The sequence below is a fragment of the Sminthopsis crassicaudata genome, chromosome X, assembly GCF_048593235.1.
Source record: "Sminthopsis crassicaudata isolate SCR6 chromosome X, ASM4859323v1, whole genome shotgun sequence".
Taxonomy (NCBI): domain Eukaryota; kingdom Metazoa; phylum Chordata; class Mammalia; order Dasyuromorphia; family Dasyuridae; genus Sminthopsis; species Sminthopsis crassicaudata.
The window spans coordinates 18,243,490-18,270,937 of NC_133623.1; the positions used below are offsets into that span (position 1 = coordinate 18,243,490).

The 27,448-nt window shown below is 36.0% G+C and overlaps 1 long non-coding RNA gene across 3 annotated transcripts in view; it reads right to left on the reverse strand.

Moving 5' to 3' along the window:
- Positions 1-27,448, reverse strand: part of LOC141548286 (uncharacterized) — a 370,078-nt gene that overhangs the window by 141,959 nt on the left and 200,671 nt on the right. For all 3 annotated transcript variants that reach the window (XR_012483881.1, XR_012483882.1, XR_012483880.1), the window contains one exon: positions 11,072-11,189. This is a non-coding gene — a long non-coding RNA (uncharacterized LOC141548286). The remainder of the gene's footprint in view (positions 1-11,071; positions 11,190-27,448) is intronic.

The window sequence follows — 27,448 nt, forward strand, 5'->3', positions numbered from 1 at the left end:
AGCCTTAAATGTCAGGCTAAGTGGCTTAATTTTTATTGTCTAAGAAATTGGAGGCCATTCATGGTTCTTTAATGTGTGGAGCAAGATATGGTGAAGAAGCACATATTGATCAGAGACTGCTAGCTAACGTAAACCAGACCTATAGGCCCCAGTCACATGAAGGCCTAGGCTGCATTCCATTGTCCAAAGAAGAGGCTGTAAATCACCTTGTCGGGTTGCATTCCACTGACCAAATAGGGAGGAGTGCAGAATTGTATGACCAATCACAACCTCTGGAGGGTGGGATTTTGGAGGTTCTTTCTCTGAAATGTATAAAAGCTGTGAACATTTTCAAGGGAGGGGCTCTCTCCTGCTGTGAATTTGGCTCTCAGACCAGGATGGGGTCCCCTTCTCAAGATTCTAATAAATAATTCTGCTTTTCTATGAGTGATCTCTGAGTAGTCATTTTTGGATAGGATTTTCTATCCCTCACATTTAAGAAGTGTATTCAATGAGCAGAGTCATGCTTGAAGAAAAGGAATATGGGATACCAAGATAGTGGAGAGGACACACACACCTACTTAATCTCTGTCTTTGCTCTCAGAATTTATTTTATGACAAGCCTTGGAATTACTGCTTGACTGGAGAAAACCCCACAAATAATTGCCAACAGACGAAATCCTTGAAGTTCACCAGAAAAGGCCTGTTTTTGCCTAGGGGGCGGGGACGGCCAGATCAGGCCCAGACTGAGGGCAGGCAGCAAGAGCATGGCAGGCAGCTCACACTGAGCAGACCTGAGGGGGGAGGGGTGTGATCACTGCCATTTCTGTGGAAAGACCTTTACCACAGTGTGGATATTTTGTCTTGGCAGCAAGCCAGTAGATCAGCAGAGAAGCTGTAAACATGGAAGGTAAAGCTATACCCCCCAAAAGCTAGGGTATCTTGGGACCTGGCTACCCCCACCTGGAGTGTCTCAGCACGTTCTGAGTCTCAGAGCACAGATGCACCACAGCCATTGCTGTCCTGCTAGTGCCTAAATGCTGCCCTATAATACCATCCAGCCCCTCTCCCCCCCAAAAAAGCAGACTGCATTTGTTTCTCTTGTTAGTTTGTTTTCTTTTGATTCTTCTCTGACAAAATTAGCAAAAAATTAAAAAGGACTCTAAGTACTGATAGCTTCTATATGGATAGAGAGCAGACTTTAAACCCTGAGGAGACTAAAAGCAGACTGTCTCCAGATGAATCCCCAAAGGGGGATATGATCTGCTCCTCAACATACAACACCCTCATAAAAGAAATTTAAAAGGCTCTCACAAGAGATCTAGAAGAAAAATGGGAAAAGGAAAGGGAATCTTGGCAAGAGGATCTGGATAAGTCATCCCACTCATTTAAAGATAGAGCGGATAAAGAAATCAAATCCTTGAAAAACAGAATTAGTGAGTTAGAAAAAGAAAATAGATCTTTAAAAAATAAAACTGGAAAAATGGAAAAAAATTACATAGAACAAAACAACTCACTTAAAAATTCAATTGGACAATTAAAAAAGGATATAAAAAAGTGAGTGAAGAAAATAATTAATTGAAAATCAGAATTGAACAAGTAGAATTGAATGACTCGAAGAGACACCAAGAATCAGTCAAGCAAAACCAAAAAAAAAATGAAACAATGGGAAAAACTGTCAAATACCTTTCTTGGGAAAACAATAGACCTGAAAAATAGATCTAGGAGAGACAATCTGAGAATTATTGGACTCAGCAGCGGTCACCAAAACCATTTGGTATTGGCTAAGAAATAGATTAGTTTATCAGTGGAATAGGATAGGTTCAAAAGACAAAATAGTCAATAACTATAGCAATCTAGTGTTTAACAAACTCAAAGACCCCAACTTTGGGGATAAGAATTCACTATTTGACAAAAACTGCTAGGAAAACTGGAAATTAGTATAGCAGAAATTAGGCATGGGCCCACACTTAACACAAGATAAGATCAAAATGGGTCCATGATTTAAGCATAAAGAACGAGATCATAAATAGAGGAGCATAGGATAGTTTACCTCTCAGACTTGTGGAGGAAGGAATTTGTAACCAAAGACGAACTAGAGATCATTACTGATCACAAAATAGAAAATTTTGATTACATCAAATTAGAAAGCCTTTGTACAAATAAAAGTAATGCAAACAAGATTAGAAAGGAAGCAACGAACTGGGAAAATATTTTTACAGCTAAAAGTTCTGATAAAGGCCTCATTTCCAAAATATATAGAGAACTGACAATTTATAAGAAATCAAACCATTCTCCAATTGATAAATGGTCAAAGGATATGAACAGACAATTCTAAGATGATGAAATTGAAACTATTTTCACTCATATGAAAGAGTGTTCCAAATCACTACTGATCAGAGAAATGCAAATTAAGACAACCCTGAGATACACCTGTCAGATTGGCTACAATGACAGGGAAAGATAATGCAGAATGTTGGAGGGGATGTGGGAAAATTGGGACACGGATACATTGTTGTGAATGAATCCAACCATTCTGGAGAACAATCTGGAATTATGCCCCAAAAGTTATCAAACTGTGCACACCCTTTGAAATGTGAACAATAGTGAGGATTTACCTAAAACTCAATATTTGTATTTCTCTTATTAGTGGTCTGGAGTAAAATGCTATTTGGCTATTTAGAGCTTGTAATTCTTTGAAAAGTTTTTATTTATATCATTTGACTATCTATTAGGGAATGTCTTTTAAGTCTTGAATATTTGTGTTAATTCCTCATACAGCTTTTATTTCTTAAATATCATACTTTTATTAGAAACATATGATGCAAGGGTATTTTTCCTCACATGAGAATTGTGGATCTCATGCTAAATGAATTACTTTTGTTCATGCATTTTTTCATGCAATCTATTTTACCTTTTATGATCATTTTCAGTCTTCAATTGTTTAAGTATTTTACCCTTATCCAGAGTTGGGAAGGTGTTTTCTTTATTTTTCCTCAAATTAAAAACATTTAGTAACGTTTATATTCATATAAAATGTATATTCAGGAATTCATTATGGTATGAGACATAAGATGTCTATTTTTACTAAATTATTTTATCAGTTTCTAAGAATTTCATGTCAAATAAAGAGTCCTTCCCCTTATATTCTTTCATCCTCATCATTTTATAGATAAAGAAACTGAGGCATGCAAAAGTAGAACATATTACCCAAGTTCATATGGTTAATTAATGAAAGAGTGAGGATTATGACAGAGGCCGCCCAAATGAAAATTGCTCCTAAATCCAAATGTACTCTTTATACTATATCAGAATCACAAAGGACTTCAGAGATCATCCATTTCAAATTGCACTGGAATAAACCTCTCCCTGTACAACATCACTAGCCCAGCTTACACTGAAGACTTATAATGACAAAGGCAGTCCATTATAGATATGGATAGCTTTAAATATGTGAAACTTGTTCTTAATAGCTATTACCCTAGGCTCAACCAAGCACTACCCATACAAATGCACTGCTACTAACACATTCTCCAAGACCCACTTGCCTTCGAAAGACTGACTGCTTGCTTTTCATTTTGAAAGTGCTTTCCAATCATTAATACCTCATATTGAAAAAAAAAGGCTAAGTGTGGTTCTCTTTATTACCATGAAGAATAAATAACTTGGGCCTGTGGTAGGTTCTAAAATACTAAAGCAGACTTAACCTGAATGTACCCAAATCTTTCCTTTCAGAATAGAAAATAACTCATTCAGAGGAAAGATGGCTGATAACTTTATTGGAATTGAACATTACCTCATTAGTTTGGAGTAGGGCTGGGCAAGGAGCATGAAATCCCAATTTGAGATGGTATTCATATTCAAATATGAGCTGGATGAACTATTAAATAAGAAATGTGAAAATGTGCATAGATAGGAAAGAAGTATGAAAAAAGGATGACGACTGGGATCATTAACTCATATATCCATTCATTTGAACAGAGGTGGATATCTTAATCTTTGAATGGGTCTTAGGGTACTAAAGTTTGTTTTCATTTTAATTAATTAAATATTTTCTCTACTATTTCTATTATGTACTTTCAATGTTTATTTCCATTTTTCCTAGTTTCTAGCAAGAATTCAACATGTAAAGATTGGAAAGGAGATATGGTTACTGAAGTGGAAGCAAGGTGAACACTGGAAGAAAAGAGACTACCTCATCTTCCAATCTGTGATAAATGAAAAGAAAGTCATGCAAATGACACATGGGGAAAGATCATTTTAAAAGACTCTGAGAAAGTATGGGTAAATCATTTTTTAATTTTTAAAAATAATATTATATAATTATATATAATATAATATAATATATAAATATATAAATAATATTTTTTATTTTTCAAAATACATGCAAAGATAGTACTAAACATTCATCCTTGCAAAACCTTATGTTCCATATTTTTTCTGTCCCTCCCCAGACAACAAGCAATCCTGTATACTTTAAACATATGCAATTCTTCTAAACCTATTTTCAAATTTATGCCACAAGAGGAAAATCAGATCAGAAGGGAAAAATGAAAAAGAAAAAAACTATGCAAACAACAAAAAGGTAAAAATACTATGTTGTGACTCACAAGCAGACTCCCACCCTTCTCTCTCTGGCTCTCTCCATCACAAATGTATTGGAATTGCCCTGAATGATCTCATTGTTGAAAAGATGATCACAGTTGATCATCAAATATTCTTGTTGTCATGTATAATGAGTTCCTGGTTCCACTCATTTTACTTAGCATAAGTTCATTTAAGTCTTTCAAGGCCTCTCTGAAATAAGCCTGCTGATAATTTCTTATAGAAACATTAATATTTCATCCAATTTATATACAATAACTTATTCAGGCATTCTCCAACTGATGGGCATCCATTCAGTTTTCAGTTCCTTGCCACTACAAAAAAGGCTTCTATAAAAATTTTTGCATATGTGGCATAGACTATAATTCGACAAGAGAGTTGCAGCCTATCAAGAATGGGAAGTACTCAATAATGAAACTCCAAAAGTCCAAAGAAAAACAACTGCAATGCAGTAACAGGAGCAGATATCTAAAGAGAATGAGGTAGAGAGAAAGGTAACTCATCAACAGTTTAAATTGTAAAAAGGCATATATAGAAAATTAAACAAGGGCCCGTAATGGGAAAATGAACAGAACAGTCCTATAAAACTAGTTGCCAATAGATTAGGAACATGAAGAATTCAGTATTAAGAGGGCAGTTACATTACTTTGGAAAACACTGAAAGCTTGCAGTTCCTCAGCTGGAACTATTAAAAAAGCACAGTAGGGCATAAGAGGACAGAAAGTCAGAGTAGACATACTCTCATTATCCCCCGATAAGTGAGCAGAGCCTGACAGGAACATAAAGTATAATGTCAAGAAATAGGATGGAAGAATGGGCACACAAAAAAAGAAACAAAAAACAATCATAAAGAGCTATCTTGTTGATAGGGAAGCTTAAGATGCAAACCCCGAAGAAGACATTGAGTCAAAAAGATCTACAGGCAAAGCCTCCAGTTAAAATAAAGCTGACACACAAGTCCTAGGAGAATTAAAACAAGAATTAGAGGAGGAGCTTAAATGAATTTTTAATTTGGGAATACTAAGAGAGCTATTGGACTTCATAACAACAACAGAGTCTTACCAGTTTATATATCTAAGACATGACAGAGAACCTCATAAGATTTATCAAAGTGGATTAGTACTAATGACTTCTGATAATTCACATGGGTACAACTGATACTGCCAGAAGCATCCTAAAAACATTACCAAAGACAACAAAGTACTGGGCAAGAAAACGAAGACATTAACAACATAAGCTGCTCACGCCAGGCCACTGAAGACAAGAGATATAGAAATACCAAACAGTGTGATATGTTAGCTAAAAGCTAATATAATATTAAATTGCACTGTGTCTAGAATAATATAAACTCCTTAAGGGAAGAAGCTGTTTCTTTTCTTTTTTCTTATGCTTAGAGACTTATACCTAGTGGGTTTATATTTGAATCTGTTTAACAGAGAGGTGATAATACCATGGAACCTGACTTTGGTTAGACTCCAGCTTCTTATCCACATGGGGTTTTGCAAATGAATGTGGGATTTACAAAATTCTGATTTATTTTCTGTAAATGTTTGGTTTCTACACCTGTATACCCAGGTGACATAAAAAATTCTTGGGTGAAAAGGGATCACAAGTAACAATCTTACCTCCCAGGATTCTTTTTTAATAGCTTTTTATTTTTCCAAATATAAGCAAAGATAGTTTTCAACACTCACCTTTGTAAAACCTTGTGGTCCAAATTTTTTTCTCACCTACCCCACTCCCATAGATAGCAAACAATCCAGTATAGGTTAAACATGTGCAATGTTCTTAATCATCATCTAAACATATTTCCATATTCATCATGATGCACAGAAAAGTCAGATCAAAAGGTGTTATGGGCCAGAACTTTGTACTTGAAACAAGGATTCTTACAAGATGCTAACTCAGTGGAATTGATAAGACAATGGTTATCTAGTTTAGCGTAATGATTAATAGTTCTCTAGTTCAGTATGACTGATTTAATCTTACCACAAATAATGGTTCCCTAGTGATATAATGATTGGTTTATTGAATTAATTGGTTAATTGGATAATGATCTAATTATAATAGAGCATATAAACTGGGACAAACTCAGCCAGGGTCAGTCATTATTCACCAACAATACATTAGTGGAAATAAGGGGTTTTATTAAATTTTAAATAATCATAAGGGAATAAGATGGTAAGATTAAAGACAAAAGAAGGGCTTTTCTTCTGAGCAGTGTATACCAGTGAGTTAAATATGTCAAATTGTTCTCTTATGCAATTCGAGCACTTACAAGGTATTTAAATTTTTTTTTGCCATAAGTCATTTGCAAATGACTTAAATTTATATCAGGCATCATTTTGGCAGCTAAATTCTATTAAAGACTCTTTAGAATACTTGGGTTTATATCTTAACTTTCTTTAAGGTCAGAGGGTATTAAGCACTTCTTGAACATTCTTCCTCAGGGATAGTCTTTAAAACATAAGTATGTATGAGAGTAAGCACACAAATGTATGAGCAAAGCAAGCCCTTTGCGCCTTCTCAAATAACCATCCAAATCATTTCACCTATGCACAACCCCCCACAGAATTCTCTCTGTCCATACTCTCAGCTGAGAACTTCATTTCATAATTCAGGGGGAAAATGAGGCCATTTGTTAAAAGCTTTTCCTTCTCCCCTCATCATCTCATATGGATTGCATTTCCTCTGCTTTCTCTCTTTCTCTCAAGAAGAGATCCATTCCCTTGCCAAGATAAACTCCTTTGACACCCTTAATTCTATTCCTTCTTATCTTCTCCAAGGAATTTCTCCTTCTAATATGGATCTCTCCCTGCCTACAGGCTCTTTACCTGCTGCCCACAAACACATCCATATCTTCATCATCTTTAAAAGACTCACTTGATTCAACCATCCTGTCAGGCTATCACTTTATAGTAACCCTCTTCTTAATTAAAATCCTTGAAAAGTCAGTCAATATTCAATACTTTTACCTTCTTTCCTCTCACACTTTAATACTGTGAGAACCCCAGCACCTTTGGAAGCATGGAAGATCATAGCCTTGTCTGTTCTTAATTCTAATATTCATTCACTTTGAGCAAAAATAAACCTAGCAGAGGCAGAAAACCAGGCAAACGATGCATTCTCAGCTTTCTACCACTAGAAGCTCTACAGTGGTCCTTTTTTTTCCTCGATGGGAGGGGAGTAAAGGAGAGAAGGAGAGAAGAGGAGATGGAGAGAGAGAGAGAGAGAGAGAGAGAGAGAGAGAGAGAGAGAGAGAGAGAGAGAGAGAGAGAGATGGAGAACAGAGATGTCATCCATTTATGTTTTATATATGCATATTTAATTCTCACTTAGCTGCCAAATATAAGAGCTTTTTAGCACCATGCAGTAACCAAGCAAAAAGTAGTCACAGAGTTCCTATAAATGCTTTGAAACTAAGAGGAGTTTCCATCATGTATTATCAAAAGTAGGCTCACCAACTTTCCTATGTAGATCGATAGCATTTCATCACTGTGGAGAAATTCCTACATGGAAACTCCCTCCACCAAGACAAATCAGATTATAGAATTTAAAAACCATATAACTTACAACTGCCTGCAGCCAATAGGAGGTTAGGCTATTGTGATCACAAAGCTCAGGTCAAAAGCAGGATTTGGCCTAAATCTTCCTGATTACAAAGTTGGTCCTATGAGTTATACCCCTGCTGCCTTTGTCAATGATCATGCTCTAAATTCAACACTATTCTATGCTACTGGGAAGATATTTTTCTTGTGTCTTTCACAATGTCCTGTCTTTATTTTAGTGACACCAAATTCCCTAGAGTAATTTGAGAAGCAGCATTACTGAGATTGAGGCAGCTCATCTAAACCGTGGTCATTGACTGGTACATTATGTGAAGGATGTATCAAAGACAAAGTGGTTAAGGACAGTGGCTAGAGAGAATGTGGGGAGGATGTTAGAGGATGGAGCCATGGAGGCAAAGCTATCTAAAGAGGCAGGAAGAGAAGTAGGACAGAACTGAGATGGCCTGGATGCCTTCCATCAAACAGGAAAGTTCTAAGGAAGTCCTTGTAAAACCTTATCAGATTAAGTCTTATCTGTTTTCTAGCAATTGCAAAGACTTACAAATGATTGTATTTTTCTATCTTCCAGTTCAGTTACATTCTGCTAACTATGAAAGTGCCTTTGATGCTCACCAAGGCCAATGAATAGTTTTAAAGAATTCATCATAAGAAGACATCACTGACTAATGCATGAGAAACATGGTCAAAATTGGAAGTGCAGAGAACACCACATCAATCACAATTATTTTTTGAGGGGGACACATAAATAATGTGTCCCCCTCAAGTAAGAACTTCTGTAGGACCTGAGCACATACAAAGAAGACATATTTTTAAAAACAGTATATATTAAATAATTGATTATTTGGTTACTAAATGCTAATATCCACAAAATAAGATAGTTATTTTTAATATCAAGGGTAGAGTTAATCCTGAACTTTTCTTTTATTAGTTACATATTATAGTATATATTACTATTCTTGGTGAGACAGTTCAGATACCATCTGCCCATGTTCTTGAAAATGTGGCTGCATATTATGTGGGCCTAAGGCACTACAATTATAATGACAACACAAAAATGTCATCAACAAGTAAATAAATTTTACTAGAAAACCACTCCAATGTGATAATTTTCTTTTTTCAAAATTAATTTTAATAACCTTTAGTTTGTGCATTTTTCTAAGAGCATTGTAGATGTTTTTTCAGTTTCTCAAAATTCATTTGCCTTTTCCTAATCTTTTCATTTACATTATGTTCTTCATGTATACTTTATGTTGATACCATCTCATTCATACCTACTTTGTTTCCAATTCACAAAGAATGAGGATTGAGAAAAGGAGATCATTAGTAATTGAGAAAAAGATTTCAGTTGAAAGATGAGGAGAGCAGCTTGGCTATATAGAGTTAAGAGTGTGAAAGGAAAAGATGTGAAATCAATTAGTATAAATGGCTTTCTTGAGATGGTTTAGCCATGAAATGGAAGGGATATAAGATGATAACTAGAACAGATGAGTGCATTAAAGGAGGATTTTTTAAGGTTCAGAGATTTTTAAGGATGAGGGAGGAAGTGGAATGTTTCTCATCTCTTTTCCATGATCAAGAAGGGACAAGAAATGGAGAATGGACTTGTGATTTCATTGGGAGAGTAGGAAATTTCCTGTATCAGTGCAGCTTAAGAGTTTTCAAAAATTGTCTAGACTAGATCACAGAGAATTTAAGTGACTTGTCCAGGTCAACAGTCTTCATGAGCCAGAGGTAGTCCTATTTTCCTGGAATCCAGGACAGCTCCCTGTCTATTACACAATAGTATTCCTTGGAATGATGCACTGTTCAGCTTCAGCTCAGCATTTTTTCCCCTTAATACCACAGCATTTTTTATGCATATTGCTCTCTTCATTCTCCTCGCCTCAGTCTGCATCAGTCCATACAATGCTTACCACGTCTCTTTTCATTATCATACACATCATTTCTCATGGTACAATGATATGTTATTTCTATATGCATATACCACAATTTATTTGGCCAATCCCCAATTAATGAATTCCCACTTTATTTCTACTTTTCTGTTGCCACAAGATGTGACTGCCTTGGTAAATTTTGGTATATATGGGGCATTCCTGTTTTAAGCCTTTGTGTAACATATACCCAGAAGTGGTCCCCCTGGGCTTTTATGAATTCAAGACTTAAATTGTCTGAGCAATGATAAAAGCTCAAAACCAAATCGTAGGAATTTTACCACAGATAACATCTTTGTTATCTATAGGGTAAAGGCAAAACATTTTTCTAGGAAGTTAGACCTTTTAGTTATCCTTTAACTTCTGTCAGCAGAGCCTAAGAGAATGGTTCTTAAAGTAATACAGTGATGTCTGTGTAACTATTCAAATGGCAAAAATATCAGGTTCCCATTGAATATGGGAGCTTTTACCTGTTCTTTTACCACCAACTAGGAACTTTATCAAGGTTAAGAAGTCCTTTTAGCCCATTGTTTCTAGCAGATATAAAGACCATTCATTTGGGACAGTTTCCTGTTCCCACATCCACTTTTGCCTCTAGCAAGTTGATTGTTCAGCTAATACCATAGTATGCAGTTGAGCCATCTGAGATGTGCAACAGTGGTCTCAATTCAAGGCTTGTCACATATTCTGCCCCTTTGTTTAATGCGATCAGAGTCAGCAACTGTGAAAATGTGGGGTGTTTTTTTTTCTTTTTTTCCCAAATGCCATCCTGAGTGAATTCAGATTCAAAATCACTAATAATTTGTGTTAATGTTTATTCTTGCATCATTGTGGCAGCTTCTCCTCTTTGAGTGGGAATTTCCTGATATGTAAGATAAAAAGGTTGAATTTGATAACCTCTAAGGACTCTTCCAACCCTAAATTCTATAACTCCTTCTATGAACACCTAAAAATTGTTGATGAAAAAGTCATAAAACACAGACTGACCTTTCTATAGGTGATGGACTGGCAATCTAGAGAGAAGATTGAAATGTCTTGAAAAAGGATGTCTGTAAGTTCTCCAGGCTGTTACCATGTAGAAAGCTCCACCAGCTTCTTCTTCATGCTGTGGAAGTAGTCAAATCAAAAAGAGCCACAGTAAACAACCATTGCACTGCATCAGGTCATCAACACATTCTGGCCCTTCCCCTCTCCAACCTGCTGAAAAAGCTACCATAGAACAAGAAAAACAAGGGGAAATGGACAATATTTCATTTCAATCAAGAATTAGTTTGAAATTACAAAGTGGCCAGAAAGAATCAGTGGAAAGTTATATACTCCATCTTCTTTTAGATGTCTCTACAGTACCATTACAAAGGTAGCAGTGTGTGGTGCAGCTTCAGAGCACGCTTCTAATGTACATATGGAACTACGTATGACATTCTCTTCATGATGTTTCACTGGGGGAACCCATTCCCTCTAGGACAAAAAACACTCTTCTTAATTGAAACACTTCCCATGCGGCCACTTATCTACCTCTCTAGACTTATTTATCATTATTTGCGCTCACACACTCAACATACCATCAAAGCTCATCTACTTATTGTTTTTATATATATGACATGCCATCTCCTATAGCGAAGCTGGTTCTGACACCTTCTCCCATGCCAAGAATGCTATCTCACCTAACTTCCACCTCTAGAATACCTAGTTAAACTCAAGTGCCACATCCTATAGATCAAGAGTCATTCTTGCATTCATTTTTTAACATTAAATTTGATATGTATTCAAAGAAAGAATTATGGAGACTGAATGCATATCAAAGAAGACTATTTTCACTTTTTTGTTTTTTCTTCCCCTTTGTTCTGATTTTTCTTTCACCACATGACTAATATGACAATATTCTAATAAAACAATTACACACATATAACCTATATCAGACTGCTTGCTGTCTTGAGGAAGGCAGGAGGAGGAGGAGGAGGGGGAAGAAAAACACTGAGATTAAAAATCTTACAAAAATTAATGCTGAAAGCTATCATTACATATAATTAGAAAAATACTATTCAAGTGAAAAAAATTTATTTTGTTGCTTACATTCTTTCCCTTAATCTCCTTAATCTCCTAAATGAGAAAGGCAGAAAAAGAAAACCCATTTTATAAACAAATTGATACAAATAAAAAATTCCCTTGATGATCATCAATAAGCATTTTATTAAGCACTTGCTATATATGAGGAACTGTGACAAACAGTAGGGAAACAAAGAAAGGCAAAAACAGTCCCTGCTTTCAAGGAATTGGTGGGACAATAAACAAAAAATTCTAATACATGTACAGGGTGAATTGGAAGTAGCCTCAGAAAGAAAGCACCAGTACTGAGGAGAATCAAAAAAAGCTTCTTTTAAAAGTTAGCTTTTATTTGAGCAACCAGGAGATAGAAACAAAAAGAGAGAATGATCTGGGAATAAGAGACAGCCAATGAAAATGCTCAGAATTTGTAAAATAAGTATCATGTTCAAATAACAGCAATGAAGCCAGACTGCATCCCAGAGCATTTGTAAGGAGTAAGGTGATAGAATGTAGGATGGAAAGGTAAGAAAGGGACAGGTTTTGGAGAGCTTGAAATACCACATAGAAGTTTTTTTTTTTTTTTTTTTTTTTTTTTTTTTTTTTTTGGACCCTGGAGGCCATAGGGAGGCATTGATATTTATCATGTGGGGAGAGTGGCAAAAAGTATGGATAACGTCATGATCACATGTATAATGAAGGAATATCATTTTGGTAGCTGAGAGGATGAAGTACAATAAGAATGGCCTCAAAAGTCTATACTAGAGAATAGCTGGGAAGGTAGAATCACAGTAGATTGGATACAGAGTTTGAGAGACAATTAGGGATTGAAGATATACCGTCAGCTTCTATGTTGTGGACTGGACCTAAATACCTAAAAAAGGCAGAAGTACCTTAGACAGTAACAGAGATGTCTGAGAGAAAGGAAGGTATGAAGGGAAAGACAATAAGGTCAATTTTTTTCAAAATAAATTTCATTCATGTCATTTGTTTTTATACAGTATAAGTTTTTCTCTGCATCTCTTCTCTTCTGTGCTCCTAAAGAATCACATTCATGTAACAATTTTCAAAGTAAAAAGAAAAGAGAAAAAAAACCACAAATAAATAATACTTTGAAAAAAATTCATAACATACATGATGTTCTGCAACTATGGACCCCCACCTCTGTAAAGGAGGTGAGGAAAGTTATCATCACCTTTTTGAAGCCATGTAATTTTTTTTGGTAATTTTGCAACATTCACTTTTGATTATTTTGTAGGTGTTGTTCTGAATAACTAGATGGTTATGATCCTTCTTTACATTTTCTTGGATTCTCTGATTTCATCATCAGTACAAGTTGAATTTTTCTAGTAATTTTCTCCTATGTTAGTATATTACAATTTATTTAGATGTTTCTAAATAAACGAACATCTATTCTGTTTCTAGGTTTTTGTTACCATGAGTTACTACCAATATTTATATATATATATATAGGGCCTTTTAAAAATTGATCTCCTTGGGGAGTATAACTTTTACTTTGGGGTATAAGAGATATAGCATTAGAATCTCTGGGTCAAAGGGTACAGTCATGTTAGCCACTTTATTTGCATAATTGCAAATCGTTGTATCAGTTCCCAAAGAGCTCAAATTTTGACATGTTCAATTTGAGGTCTAAAAGCCATCCAGTTTGAAATGTCCTGAGACTAAAGGTCAGGAGAGAGGTTAAGGTTGAATACAGAGATGTGAAAAGCATCTTCATAGGGATGATAATTGAATCCATGGGAGCTAATGAGATCACAAAGCAAGAAAGACAAAAGGGAGATTAAGAATAAGGGTCAAGAGAAACCGTTGAGAACCACCCACATTTCTGGACATGACCTGGATGAAGATTCAGCACAAGTAAGCAAGGAGCAGTCAAATAGGAGAACAGAGAGGGAAGTGTCATGAAAACTCAGAGAAAAGAGGATAAGAGAGAAGAGTTTTATTTATTTAATTTATTTAAAATTATGGAGAGATTAAGAAGGATGAGGAGTAAAGAGAGGCCATTTGGATTTGACAATTAAAAGAGGGAACTACAGAAAGTGATTTCAGTTAAATGATGAGGTCAGAAATCAATTGAAATGAATATGAGAAGAAAAGAGAAGCACCTAATAGAAATGCTTTTCTCACTGAGTTAAGTCATGAAAGGGAGGTGAGATAAACAGAAATACCAAACCATGGGTCCACAACATTCCTAAGTGCTACCCAAACAAATTGAAATGTAACAGAAAAATATTTTTAAAAAATAAATACAATGAAATATTGATAATCTTACATTTTATCATAAACAGGATCCTAATGTATGGATTAGAGGCCCTGTCTGACACTAGTGACGTAGGATGATAATGAATGAAGATGCACAGATCAAGTAAGAATATAGGGTTAACATTTTAGTTGTTTTAGGTAGCAGGGAGCATTAGACAGGAGAGACTGAAGACGAGCTAATTTGCTAGAGAAAATGACATGGAATCAAGGGTCCATGAAAAGGGCTTAATTTTGTCTTTTTTTTTTCTATTTTTTCTTCTCTTATTGCCAAGGCTAGCATTTCTATTACAATATTGAATAGTAATGGTGATAGTGGGCAACCTTGTTTCACCCCGATCCTATTAAGATTGGTTTTAGTTTATCCCCATTACATATAATGCTTACTGATGGTTTTAAATAGATGCTACTGATTATTTTAAGGAAAAGTCCATTTATTCCTTTACTCTGTAGTGTTTTTAATAAGAATGGGTGTTGGACTTTATCAAATGCTTTTTCTGCATCTGTTCAGATGATCATATAGTTTTTGTTAATTTGATTATTGATATAGTCAATTATGCTTTTAGTTTTCCTAATATTGAACCAGCCCTGCATTCCTGGTATAAATCCTACTTGGCCATGGTGTATTATTCGCTGGATGATTTTCTGCAATCTTTTTGCTAACATTTTATTTATGATTTTAGCAACAATATTCATTAGGGAGAATGGTCTATAATTTTCTTTCTCTGTTTTCAACCTACCTGGTTTGGGTAACAGTACCATGTCTGTGTCATAAAAGGAATTTGGTATGACTCCATCATCCCCTATTTTTTCAAATAGTTTATATAATCTTGGAGTTAATTATTCTCTAGATTTTTGGTAGAATTCACATGTAAATCCATCTGGTTCTGGGGATTTTTTTCTTAGGGAGTTGATTTATAGCTTGTTCTATTTCTTTTTCCAAATTGGGACTATTTAAGTAATCTAGTTCCTCTTCTGTTAATCTGGGCAATCTATATTTTTGTTGGTATTCCTCCATTTCACTTAGGTTGTCAAATTTATTGGCATAAAGTTGGGCAAAGGAACTCCTGATAATTGCTCTAGTTTCCTTTTCATTGGTGGATAGTTCTCCCTTTTCATTTTTGAGATCAACAATTTGATTTTCCTCTTTCTTTTTCTAATCAAATTAACTAAAGGTTTCTCTAGACTGCTGGTGTTTCCATAAAACCAACTCTTAGTTTTATTTATTAATTCAATACTTTTTTTAGTTTCAATTTTATTGATCTCTCCTTTTATTTTTAGAATTTCAAGTTTGGTTATTTGATTGGGGGGTTTTAATTGGTTTTTTTTCTAGCTTTTTTAGTTGCAAGCCCAATTTCTTGATCTTCTCTTTCTCTGTTTTAATGAAAGTAAGCATCTAGAGATATAAAATTTCCCTTTATTACCACTTTGGCTGCATCCCACACATTTGGTATATTATCTCATTATTGTCATTCTCTTGGATGAAATTATTGATTGTGTCTATGATTTGCTGTTTCACCCATTCATTCTTTAGGATGAGATTATTTTGTTTCCAATTTCTTTTTGGTCTAGTTTCCCCTGGAAGGGCTTAATTTTGACAAAGAGAAGGCCTACTATTCTTATGAGATGGGTGAAGGAAGAAAGAATGAAGGAAGGCATGTGATTGATATGACATGGGGCCATTCCTGATTCTTCAGCTGTTAGTGCACCACACTCAGATTATTTTTTCATACATGCTATATTGACTAATCTGTATACATGTTGTTTCTATCCTTTAGAATGTAAGCTCCTTAATGGCAAGGTTTTTTTTTCTTTCACATTTCCTTTTTTGTTCTCATGTTCCCATTGATCAGCACAGCATGTGGCACATAGTAAGTACTTAATAAATGCTTTTTTGAATAGAATTACTGACTTGAATTCTAGCCAATGTGGTCAGAATGTTGTGGTTTATGATCCTGGTCTTGGTGCAGGAACTTAGGCTTCTTTTTATATTTGCTTTTTTGTGTGCCATAACAGGAGCACAATTTATAATAAAATATTCAATATACTTGTTACTGTCATGTGGAATTAATTTCTAATATAAATCTCTCTATATATGTATATGTCATGTTTTCGTCAGTTATATTGTCAAGAACGTGTTGGTAAAGCATATATTGTCCAAGTTTTCTCTATAGATAATCACTTTATTACTTCTCATGAATTCCGGAATCTATTGTTATGGATATTAATAATGTCTAGACACATGACCTCCATACATTCATATTTTTTAAAGTTCTATAACCCTTATTTTATTAAACAGGGACTGAGTAGATGAAGTGTTTTAATAAAAAGCCACTGTATGTTATTATAGGGGGAGCTTGCTTTCCCCAGTGCTGTTCTTTAGGCCTTCTTTGCTATATAAACTTCACATAGGACATCAAGCCCTCGTCAAAACTATTACTTAAGGAATATTTTAGCTTAGGGTATTTTCCTTTATTATAGTGCTATTTATTCAGTTATAATTTGATCTTGAGAAATATCTATCAGTAAAAGGTGGCAGCTCGGTAGTAGGTCATTAGCATCATACACCCAGATTTGGTAAGGACATCAGAGCCATATATAGTCCATTCCGCCATTTTACACATAAGGAAACTGAGGCCGAGGGAAGTTAAATGCCTTTCCCAATGAGAGCTTAGAGTTTTGATCCATTTCTTTAAGTGGCCTCATTTTCTTTGTCCTCTAAAGCCTTACTCTTCAGTCATGCACACAAACCCCTTAAACCTGCAAGTCCAAATCAAGAGAAAACAGTCCAGTTGTTAAGTTAAAACATACTATGTATTGTGGTATCTGCCCACTACTCTAGATGTCGTCCATCCTGATGTCTAGTTTGACATGCAATAAGGTAGCACAGTGGATACTGTCCTTGGGTTGGAGTAAGGAAAACCAAAGGTCAAACCCAGCCTCAGATGTGTACTAGGGATGTGACCCTGAGCAAGATGTTTACCACCTCTTGGTGGGTCTTTTCACACATGGGAAATTGAATGAACAGCAGCACCTACCTCATAAAGACTGGAACAAGCTAGTACTTGAAAGTGCTTTGAAAATCTTATGTTGAACAATAATGAAAATAAGTGGCATTTATTCAGCAAAGTCAGACATGCTTATGGGCCTCTCCATGGAGAGTCACAAGGTCATCCCCTTGATGAGGATAACAACAACCAGAAGAGGTTCCATTTCTTTAACACTTCAGAAGTTTTCAGTGCTCTTTACATATTTGCCCTCATTTGATCCTTCCCACCTTAGGAGGTAGATGCTTTCCTTATCCCTGTTATGCAGCAGTTTGTGAGATTGAGAGTACCTTGGCCAGTCTCACAAAGTTGATAAATGGCAAAAGAGGATTCAAACCAAAGTCTTGTTGACTCCCAGTCCGGGAACTCTCCACTAAGTCTCCGAAGTAGCTCTATGATCTTGTGTTAACAAGAAAAGGTAAGAAGACGAATAGAGACAATGCTTTATTTAACAAGGTAGATCTCCCATATTGGTTTTTATTATTGTTGCATTTTAAACAGGGCTTTCTTGACCCCTGTTTGTTATAAACAACAACAACAACAACAACAACAACATTCTGTAATCTGGTAGCTCTCGGGCAAACTCCACTATATATAAGGATTCATTCCCAAGGGTTCTAAAGAGTCAAAGTGTTAATTGTACTGAGAAGGTGTTAATCACCTATTATTTGTGTTATGGGCTTGTAAATTTACAACTGGAAAGGACCTGGAAAAGTGAATGGAACCCCTTTCTTTCATTGATGAAGAAGGTGAGCCTCACAAAGATTGAATGGCTGAGTGTAGATCCTTTAAGTAAAGGCAAATGGCAGTCATGGGATTCAGGGCCGGGTCCTTTGGCTCCAGATGGAGAATTCACTGTGCTGGAGTGCACTTCATTTCACAACAACTCGTCAAAAAAGCCACCTTTGTTTCTGATATAAATAGCATCCTTTAATTCCGTTGCCTATAGGATCCATTTTAGCAAAGTGAGGAAACATTGCACAGTGAATCTATTTTTCCCCAGGACTCCAATGCCTTCCTCTCCCTGCGCTTGCTTTCTTTGGAGAAAGTCTGTACACCAAGACTGCATATCTTAAAAGAGATCCAAACTATAGACATATGGAACAAAATAAGGACCAGGAGGTTGTTTAACATCCAAGGTTGCATGAATATTTATGGAGTGTGAGACATTCCATCATGCCAGTTTTGACGTCTATGGATTCCATTTCTCCAAGAGTTCTACAGTCCATCCTCTAAGCCTGCCAAATGTTTGCTGAGCACCTCACCCACCAGCTAGGGTAAAAATGCTCATTTCACCAACTTAAAGAGGAAGAAGCTGCCAAGAAACCTTTAGGGGAAAAATGCAAATAAATCTCTACTTTGGAAAACTTTTCCCCTCTATTGCTGATATCCTAGTGCTTCCTTTCCAATTCAATGTCTATATGGAAATATTATTTCATTCCCCTAATGATTGTTCTCCAAACAGTGCTCCAAAAAGGCTACTAAGGACAAGGTAGTGGGACGAAAGGGTCAATGGATCTGGTGCCAGAAGATGGAGGAATCTCAGCTACATCACTTCCCAGTCATTCTATTTCTCGAGGTCTCTGCTTCTTCATCTGTAATATAATAGCAGACTAGACCTTTTTTATAATAGTTTTTATTTACCAGATATATGCATGGGTAATTTTATAACGTTGACAATTGCCAAACCTTTTGTTCTAATTTTTCCCCTCCTTCCCCCCACCCAGATGGCAGGTTGACCAAGACATGTTCAATATGTTAAAGTATAAATTAAACAGAATATCTGTATACATGACCAAACAGTTGTTTTGCTGTACAAAAAGAATCGGACTTTGAGATACTGTACCATTAGCCTGTGAAGGAAATAAAAAATGCAGGTGGACAAAAATAGAGGGATTGGGAATTCCATGTAGTGGTTCATAGTCATCTCCCAGAGTTCTTTCACTGGGTGTAGCCGGTTCAGTTCATTACTGCTCTACTGGAACTGATTTGGTTCATCTCATTGTTGAAGAGAGCCATGTCCATCAGAATTGATCATCATATAGTACTGTTGTTGAAGTGTATAGTGATCTCCTGATCCTACTCATTTCACTCAGCATCAGTTCCTGTAAGTCTCTCCAGGCCTTTCTGAAATCATCCTGCTGGTCATTTCTTAAAGAACAATAATATTTCATAACATTCATATACCACAATTTATTCAGCTATTCTCCAATTGATGGGCATCTGCTCAGTTTCTAGTTTCTGGACACTACAAAGAGGGCTGCCACAAACATTCTTGCACATACAGGTCCCTTTCCCTTCTTTAAGATCTCTTTGGGATATAAGCCCAGTAGTAACACTGCTGGATCAAAGGGTATGCACAGTTTGATAACTTTTTGAGCATAGTTCTAAATTGTTCTCCAGAATGGCTGGATGTATTCACAATTCCACAAACAATGTATCAGTGTCCCTGTTTTCCCACATCCCCTCCCACATTCCGCATTATCTTTTCCTGTCATCTTAGCCAATCTGACAGGTGTGTAGTGGTATCTCAGAGTTGTCTTAATTTGCATTTCTCTGATTAATAATGACTTGGAGCATCTTTTCATATGGCAAGAAATAGTTTCAATTTCTTTATCAGACTAGATCTTTAAAAAAAAACCTAGCTCTAAATTTCTTGATTTGGGAAGAGGGAAAAATTTTAAAGTCCCCTTTTTATGTAGATTTGAGAGTTCAAATTCCAGACTATTAGAAAGTCCTCTGCTTGAGTCCTCTGCCTCCAAAATTATCCCCCACTGGCTGCTTGTGTCTCCAACTCAACTATAGAGACCTCATTCCTTTAACTTTTGATCTCTGTTAAAAAATAGTTTGGCAAACTGAGTTAAGTTGTTATCAATTAGTTATGAGTTATTTTGATGAATTCTAGATTCCTATTTCAAAGCCCAGGGCTCCATCCACCAAGCCATCTAGCTGTCCCTCAATGCTATGAGGGGATCTTAAAAATGAAATATGGCAGGGAGCGGAGCCAAGATGGTGGAGAGGACACATGCTTCTTTCTAAGCTCTCCTTCTATCCTCACTACTAATTACCAAATTCAGCCTCTGAAATAGTGCTTGACTGGCAAAATCCATGAATACTGGGAGTACAACAAATGGCCATCCAAAGATAATCTGGAAGATCGCCAGAAAAGGTTTTTCCAGATTGACAGGAGCAGGTCAGCACAAGTAGGTAGGCAGAAAACGGAGCCTAGTACACTGAGCACACTGAGGTGGGGGTGGTTTCCACGAGTGGAGAATTTGTAAGAACTCTACCACAGGTTGGCTGTTCTGCTTTGGTTGCAAAGCAGTAGATCAGTGGAGAAGTTACACAGATGCCCTGGGGCAGTGGCACTTCTGAAGCTCAGCTGCTCTTTGTGGCCCATTTGGAGGACAGCTATTGTCCATCTATCCATTCTGTAGAGGAAGCTGGTAACTTCCTTACTCTGAAAGCAGATCCTAAGGGCTTTAAAAAAAATGAGTAAAAAAGCCAAGTGAATTCTAATTATAGAGTAGCCTCTATACAGAAAGAGAGGAGGTTTCTAACCCCAAGGAGACTAACAGCAGATAGTCTCCAGACAAAACCCAAAGGGGGATATAACCTGGTCCCCGTCACACAAGGTTCTCCTAGAAGAAATTATAAAAGATCTTAAAAGAGAGCTAGAAGAAAAATTGGAAAGGAAAGAGAAGCTCTGCAAGAGAGTACAGGAAAGACAAATAACTCATTAAAAGAAAGATTTGATAAAGGATAAAGAAAACAATTTCCTGAAATGTGAATTGGAAAAAGTAAAAGAACTCCCAGGGAAACAGAATTTGTGAATTGGAAAAGATAAAGAACTCCCAGAAAACTAGGATTTGTGAATTGGTAAAAAAGAAAATAACCCAGTTAAAAAAATAGTGAAATGGAAAAAAATTCCATAAAGCAAAACAACTCATTTAAAAACTCAACTGGACATATACAAAAAGAAGTAAAAAAAGCTAATGAAGAAAATAACTCATTAAAAATCAGAACTGAACAAATAGAAATGAATGATTCGTTGAGACATCAAGCATCAGTCAAGCGATCATCTCAACAGATGCAGAATGACTATTTTTAAGCCATATGAAAAGATCCTCCAAGTAATTATTAATCAGAGAAATACAAATTCAAACAACTCTGTGATACCACTGCATACCTCTCAGATTAGTTAAGATGACAGGGAAAGATAATGCTGAATGTTGGAGAGGATGAGGGAAAACTGGGATACTGATACATTGTTTGTGGAATTTTGAATACATCCAGCCATTCTGGAGAGCAATTTGGAACTATGTTCAAAAAGTTATCAAACTGTGCATCATCCCCTTTGATCCAGCAGTGTTACTTACTGGGCTTATATCCCAAAGAGATCTTAAAGAAGGAAAAGGGACCTGTATGTGCAATAACGTTTGTAGCAGCCCTTTTTGAAGTGCCAGAAACTGGAAACTGAGCGGATGTCCATCAATTGGAGAATGGCTGAGTAAATTGTGGTATATGAATGTCATGGAATATTATTGTTCTGTAAGAAATGACCAACAGGAGGAATATAGAGAGGCATGGAGAGACTTACATGAACTGATTCTGAGTGAAATGAGCAGGACCAGGAGATCATTATACACTTCAACAACAATACTGCATGATGATCAATTCTGATGGACGTGGCTCTCTTCAACAAGATGAACCAAATCAGTTCCATTTGTTCAATAATGAAGAGAACCAGCTACACCAAGCAAAAGAACTCTGGGAAATAAGTGTGAACCACAACATAGCATTTCTACTCCCCTGTTTTTGTCTGCTTGCATTTTTGATTTCCTTCTCAGGTTAATTCTTTCTTATTTCTAAGTCTGATTTTTCTTGTGCAGCAAAATTGCTGTATGGATAGATATAGATATAGATATAGATATAGATATAGATATAGATATAGATATAGATATAGATGTAGATATAGATGTAGATATAGCTAGATATATAGATATATACACATATTGCATTTAACATATATGTTAACATATTTAACATGTATTGCTCTACCTGCTATTTGGGGGAGGTGGCAAGGGGAAGGAGGAGAAAAGTTGGAACAGAAGGTCTTGCAAGGGTCAATACTGAAAAATTACCCATGCATATATCTTGTAAATAAAAAGCTATAATAATAAAAAATGAAATATGGCACAGGTCCTTTTCTCCTATAAAGGAGCTTATGCTTTTTTGAGGTAAAAATGACTTAAAATGTGAAATAATTAGATTTGAAGTCATAAGAATTTCACAGGAGAGCTATGCAATAACATGATCAAATAATGATTACTGTCTCCTGATACGTTGCCTGCCTAGACAATCAGCATTCTTTGCCACCTTTATTTTTCTTTGCTAGTTTGTTTTCTGTGCCAATATTTAAGCAGAATTCTTTGATTCTTTATGCTTCTCATTTGGAATTTAAACTCATGTATATACTTGTCTAGAGGAAACAAAGAAGACCATGAGCAATACTGCCTTATAAAACCGTGACAAGCAGGGGGAGGAAAAACAAGCCAACACCAACTTTGCAGAGAGCACGGAGACCCAATTAAGCCAGATCTCCTTGAGAACACTCATGTAAACAGAAAGAGGAAATCAGACAAAAAAGTGGAAAAGCAACATCAAGACTTTGATAACCAACAACTTTCTCCAGAAATAACAATGAAAAACAAGGTCTGTACTCTAAATTACAGTCTCCAACCTCCAGTGTGCTGCATGAGGAAATAACATGGCAATCACACAAAGACAGGAAGAGAAACTAGGCTAGACAAAGCATACAGAAAAGAAGTCTTGAGCTGCCAAAGACCAAATTTGGAGGGTTTGTACAATAAAGCCTTAATATTTATGAAAGTGGTGAGCATAACAAACACTTGGTAACATTACAGATTTATTACTTCCAAACAAAAAACAACTGAGAAAACTTCCATAAAATCTTGATGAGAATGACTGATGTCTGCATCTAGCATCTAAATTGTCACTGATTAAAATATGCAAAAAATCAGGCAAGGGCTAGGTTCTTTTTTCTGTAGCATTTATGGCAGTTCCTCTCTCATATGGGATCTCTACACTAGTTTGTCTAGGTCTAGTATTCTGTGATTTCATATCCACTTAACACCAAGGCCTGTAAGCCCCCATTAATGTATTTACTTTACTAATCAGCCACATGACCCTCTTAGTTCAAAGCAAAAGCATCAGTGAAACAGTACAGTAGAATAATTATGATAATAATGACCAACAACAACTAAATCTTTCCCTCCCATAAAGTCACAACTAGAATACTATTTCTCTCTTTGTTTCAAAAATATTGAGCACCAGAAAAATTTATTGTAATTACCTAAATACCTGAAGGTCAGCTAGATGGTACAATGGAAAGATCACTGAATCTAAAGTCAAGAAGACCTCATCTTCATGAATTCACATCTGTCCTCAGACACTTCCTAGCTGTGAGATCTTGGGCAAGTCACTTCACCTTATTTGTTTTGGTTCCTTATCTGTGTAATGAACTGGAGCAGCAAACCTCTAGGAGCAAACCACTCCAGTATCTCTGCCAAGAAAATCCCAAATGGTGTCACAGACAGTTGGATATAATTGAAACAAAGAAGAATAAAGGAAGGTTTACTGAATTTGCCTTGACAGCCACTCTAATACCTTTATCTAATATCTAAATGTCTTTCCTCAGCTCTCTGCAAGTGAATGATGATGACCATGTTTCAAAGGACTTAACAATCAAATCTATGACATGAAATTTTTTTCACCCCTTTATATAGTGCTATAATTTCCTTTGCACTAAAACATATCTATAACTTTTTCCAACTTGGTAGTCTTCAACTGTTGCTATGGTAGCCAGGAAGAACAGTTGATAAAGTATAGTGGACCTCTGGGAAAGAATTTGCTGCCAATGAATTCCTTTGGAGACAATTTTAGCTTTCACCTATCTCCATGGTAATTCCAATACAAAAAGAAAAATTTGTCTAAAAGCAACTTCAGTTCTTTTGCATATGTATTAATCACAAATGCACAACACTACTCCTTGCAATCTGCTAATAGCTGTCTATTTAAACCTTGTATTGATGTGGAAAGTTTTTTCCAAGCATCATGTACAGAGAGGAGTAACATCAAAAGAAAACCCCCAAAGCAAGGCATCAGTGGCCAAGGGTCTTTTGATTACTGTAACAGGAGAAATACCCCAACCCTCTACCCAATGTAGTCATCCAGACAAATTTTTGCCAACTAATTTTACCCATTAGAATTCACAAACCTTTAAATAAACTACATAAAATTCTACCCAAACTCCAACACACTGGTTCTAAAATTTCTAATGTAGAAGAACATTATGGGCAAGCAGAGTTAGGACCACATTTGTGCTGTGATTTCTCCTCCCTCTCCCACAATGACTTGCCTATTTGTCTTCTTATAGTCCCTGAGATTCTTATATTGTTCAATTTCTTTGAGCAATGTAACTTAAGAAACCTATTAAAATTATCCCAGAGAGCAGCAAGTCATTATAGGCTGTTGTTTCCATGGATTTATGTCAGGCAGTATAGCTCAAAATCCAGTCTTACCCATGTCTCCCCTCAGTATCCAGGAGTCTGCCAAACTTTCAAGGGGTATTTGCAGATTTCCTGATAATATCTGACCTGTCTTTCTCATCATTCATATTCATTTCAGTCAGACCATCTGCTCTATGATGTTTTCAAGCTATTTCCTACTCATAATAGATCCTTAATAATAGACAGTTGATTTAACTTCTCTGTTACCACTAAGGATACTATTATCCTCTCAATCATCCATACAAATATTAAGTGACATTTTCAACTTTTCCCTCTCTTTCATTCTCCACATCCAATCTGCTGTTAACAGCCATAAGATTCTACCTTCTCCACATCCCACAAATATGCCTCCTTATCTCCTGACATCATTGCAACCTGGTGCAGGCCCTTACCATCATCAAGCCTTAGCTGTTCCAATAGCCTTAGACTTGGTCTCCATGCCTCGAGTCTCTTTGTATCACCAGAGCTTAGTAGAGTGCCAGGCATGTAGTAGGAATTTTTAAAAAATGTTTAATGAATATTCATCAGGTTATACTCCGTTTTCAAAGTATGTGCATTTTTACCGGCTGTCCTCTATGCCTGGAAAGCTCTGATTATGTCTTCACCTCCAGTCTTCCCCGGCTTCCTTCAAGTCTCAGAAAAAATTTCACTACTTCAAGAAGCCTTTACTGCTTACCCTTTAATAATGCTGGTATACATTCTACTGGTCATAGTATATGATCTTTATAGTACAGTGTGCCCTAAATCCTCTTGCTAGTATTTTATGTAAATTTCTGCATTAAGGAAATCAGTTTAAATTTTTCTTTCTCCATTTTTGCTTTCATTGGTTTATGTATATTTGCGTCATAAAAGGAATTTAGCTGGACTCTTTCTTTACCTATTTTTTTTCCAAATACTTTGTATGGCATTAGTTGTTCTTATACATGTTGTGAAATTCACTAGTGAATCCACCTGATCTGATTTTTTTTTCTCAGGGAGCTCACTGATAGTTTGTTTACTTTCTTTTTCTAAGATAGGGTTATTTAAATATCTATTTTCCCTTCTATTATTCTGAACAATTTATATTTTTGTAAATATTCATCCATTTCACTTAGACTTTCAGTTTTGCTGGTAAATAATTGGGCAAACTATTTCCTAATATCTAGTTTAACTTCATCTTCATTAGTTCCCTTTATATTTTTGGTACTAGCAATCTAGTTTTCTTCTTTCTTTTTCTAATCAGGAAAGAGCATCCCCTGTTTTCTCTTTCTGATTGGCTGTCAGGTCCCCTTACTGTCACTGGCTAGGGATCTCCTACTGTTTCCTTTGTCACCATCTACTCCCACTGTTAGAGTTTCATTCACATGGCCTCCAGGTCAGCCTCTACCCTCATGCCATAGATCTCTCTTTTTGAAATTCTAAGTTATCTTGGGCTGGAAAAATATCTTATTCTGACCTTTTGTTTTCTTTGACATTCTAGATTTTGATTTGGGATGTTTTCAAAAGAGTTGTTTTAAGGGAAATGTTGGAAAGGTTCACTGTATTGGCTCTATTCCCAGAAGTGACTGGTTAGACTTTGTTAAAAAAAATGCACTGTGTTCAGAACAAGCGTATATGTGTGAGAAAACTCTAGGAAGTGCCCTTCATTTGGCATGGGGGAGCCATGAGAAAAGGAAGGCTATGTGCAACAATTATGGTGTGATCATGCAGAATTCATCCCTACTTTGTCATGTAATATGAACAAATTATGAATGATATCACTATCTGTGTGACCTTAGAAAAGTCCTTTTGATTCTTTTCAAATTGACAACAGCTATTATATGGCCTCTAGACAATGAGGCTCCAAAGTCAGATGTTAAATAGTCTCTACCCTCAGTGAGCTAACATTCATGTCCCCACCCTGGGTCTCAATTTCTTCAAATGTGAAAAAGCAGGTTGTATCTCTAAGGTGATTTCCAGCTCTAAGTTTCTATGATTCTGTAATACAGTTTTATCTTGTAACATAATATGATTGTAATTTTTCCACTGAAATCTCTATTTTCTGAAGGTCTCACAGAAGTATCAGAATAGTTCTTCAAATTGGTTTCAAAACCTGTCTCCCTGGCTCACAGGTTGCCATCTATAATATTCTACAGTTCCTTTCTGGGAACTACAAAATAGCCAAAAAAAGCTGGAAAATCAAAATTATTAACTATATGTCTTAACAATGAATGGAGAGGTACAGAGGTCATGGTTGTTATAAGGTTGTATCAGCCCAGACAACCTTCAAATGAAGATGGCAAGGACATAGCCTTCCAAATGCATCAAATAGACTCAATACTACTTGAGGTATCTGTTCCATAAATAGGATCTAGAACCCAGTGATCTATTGTACTGTGCTGTTGTCTCCAGAGACTTTAAGAAAAGTGCTTTACCTTTCAAGT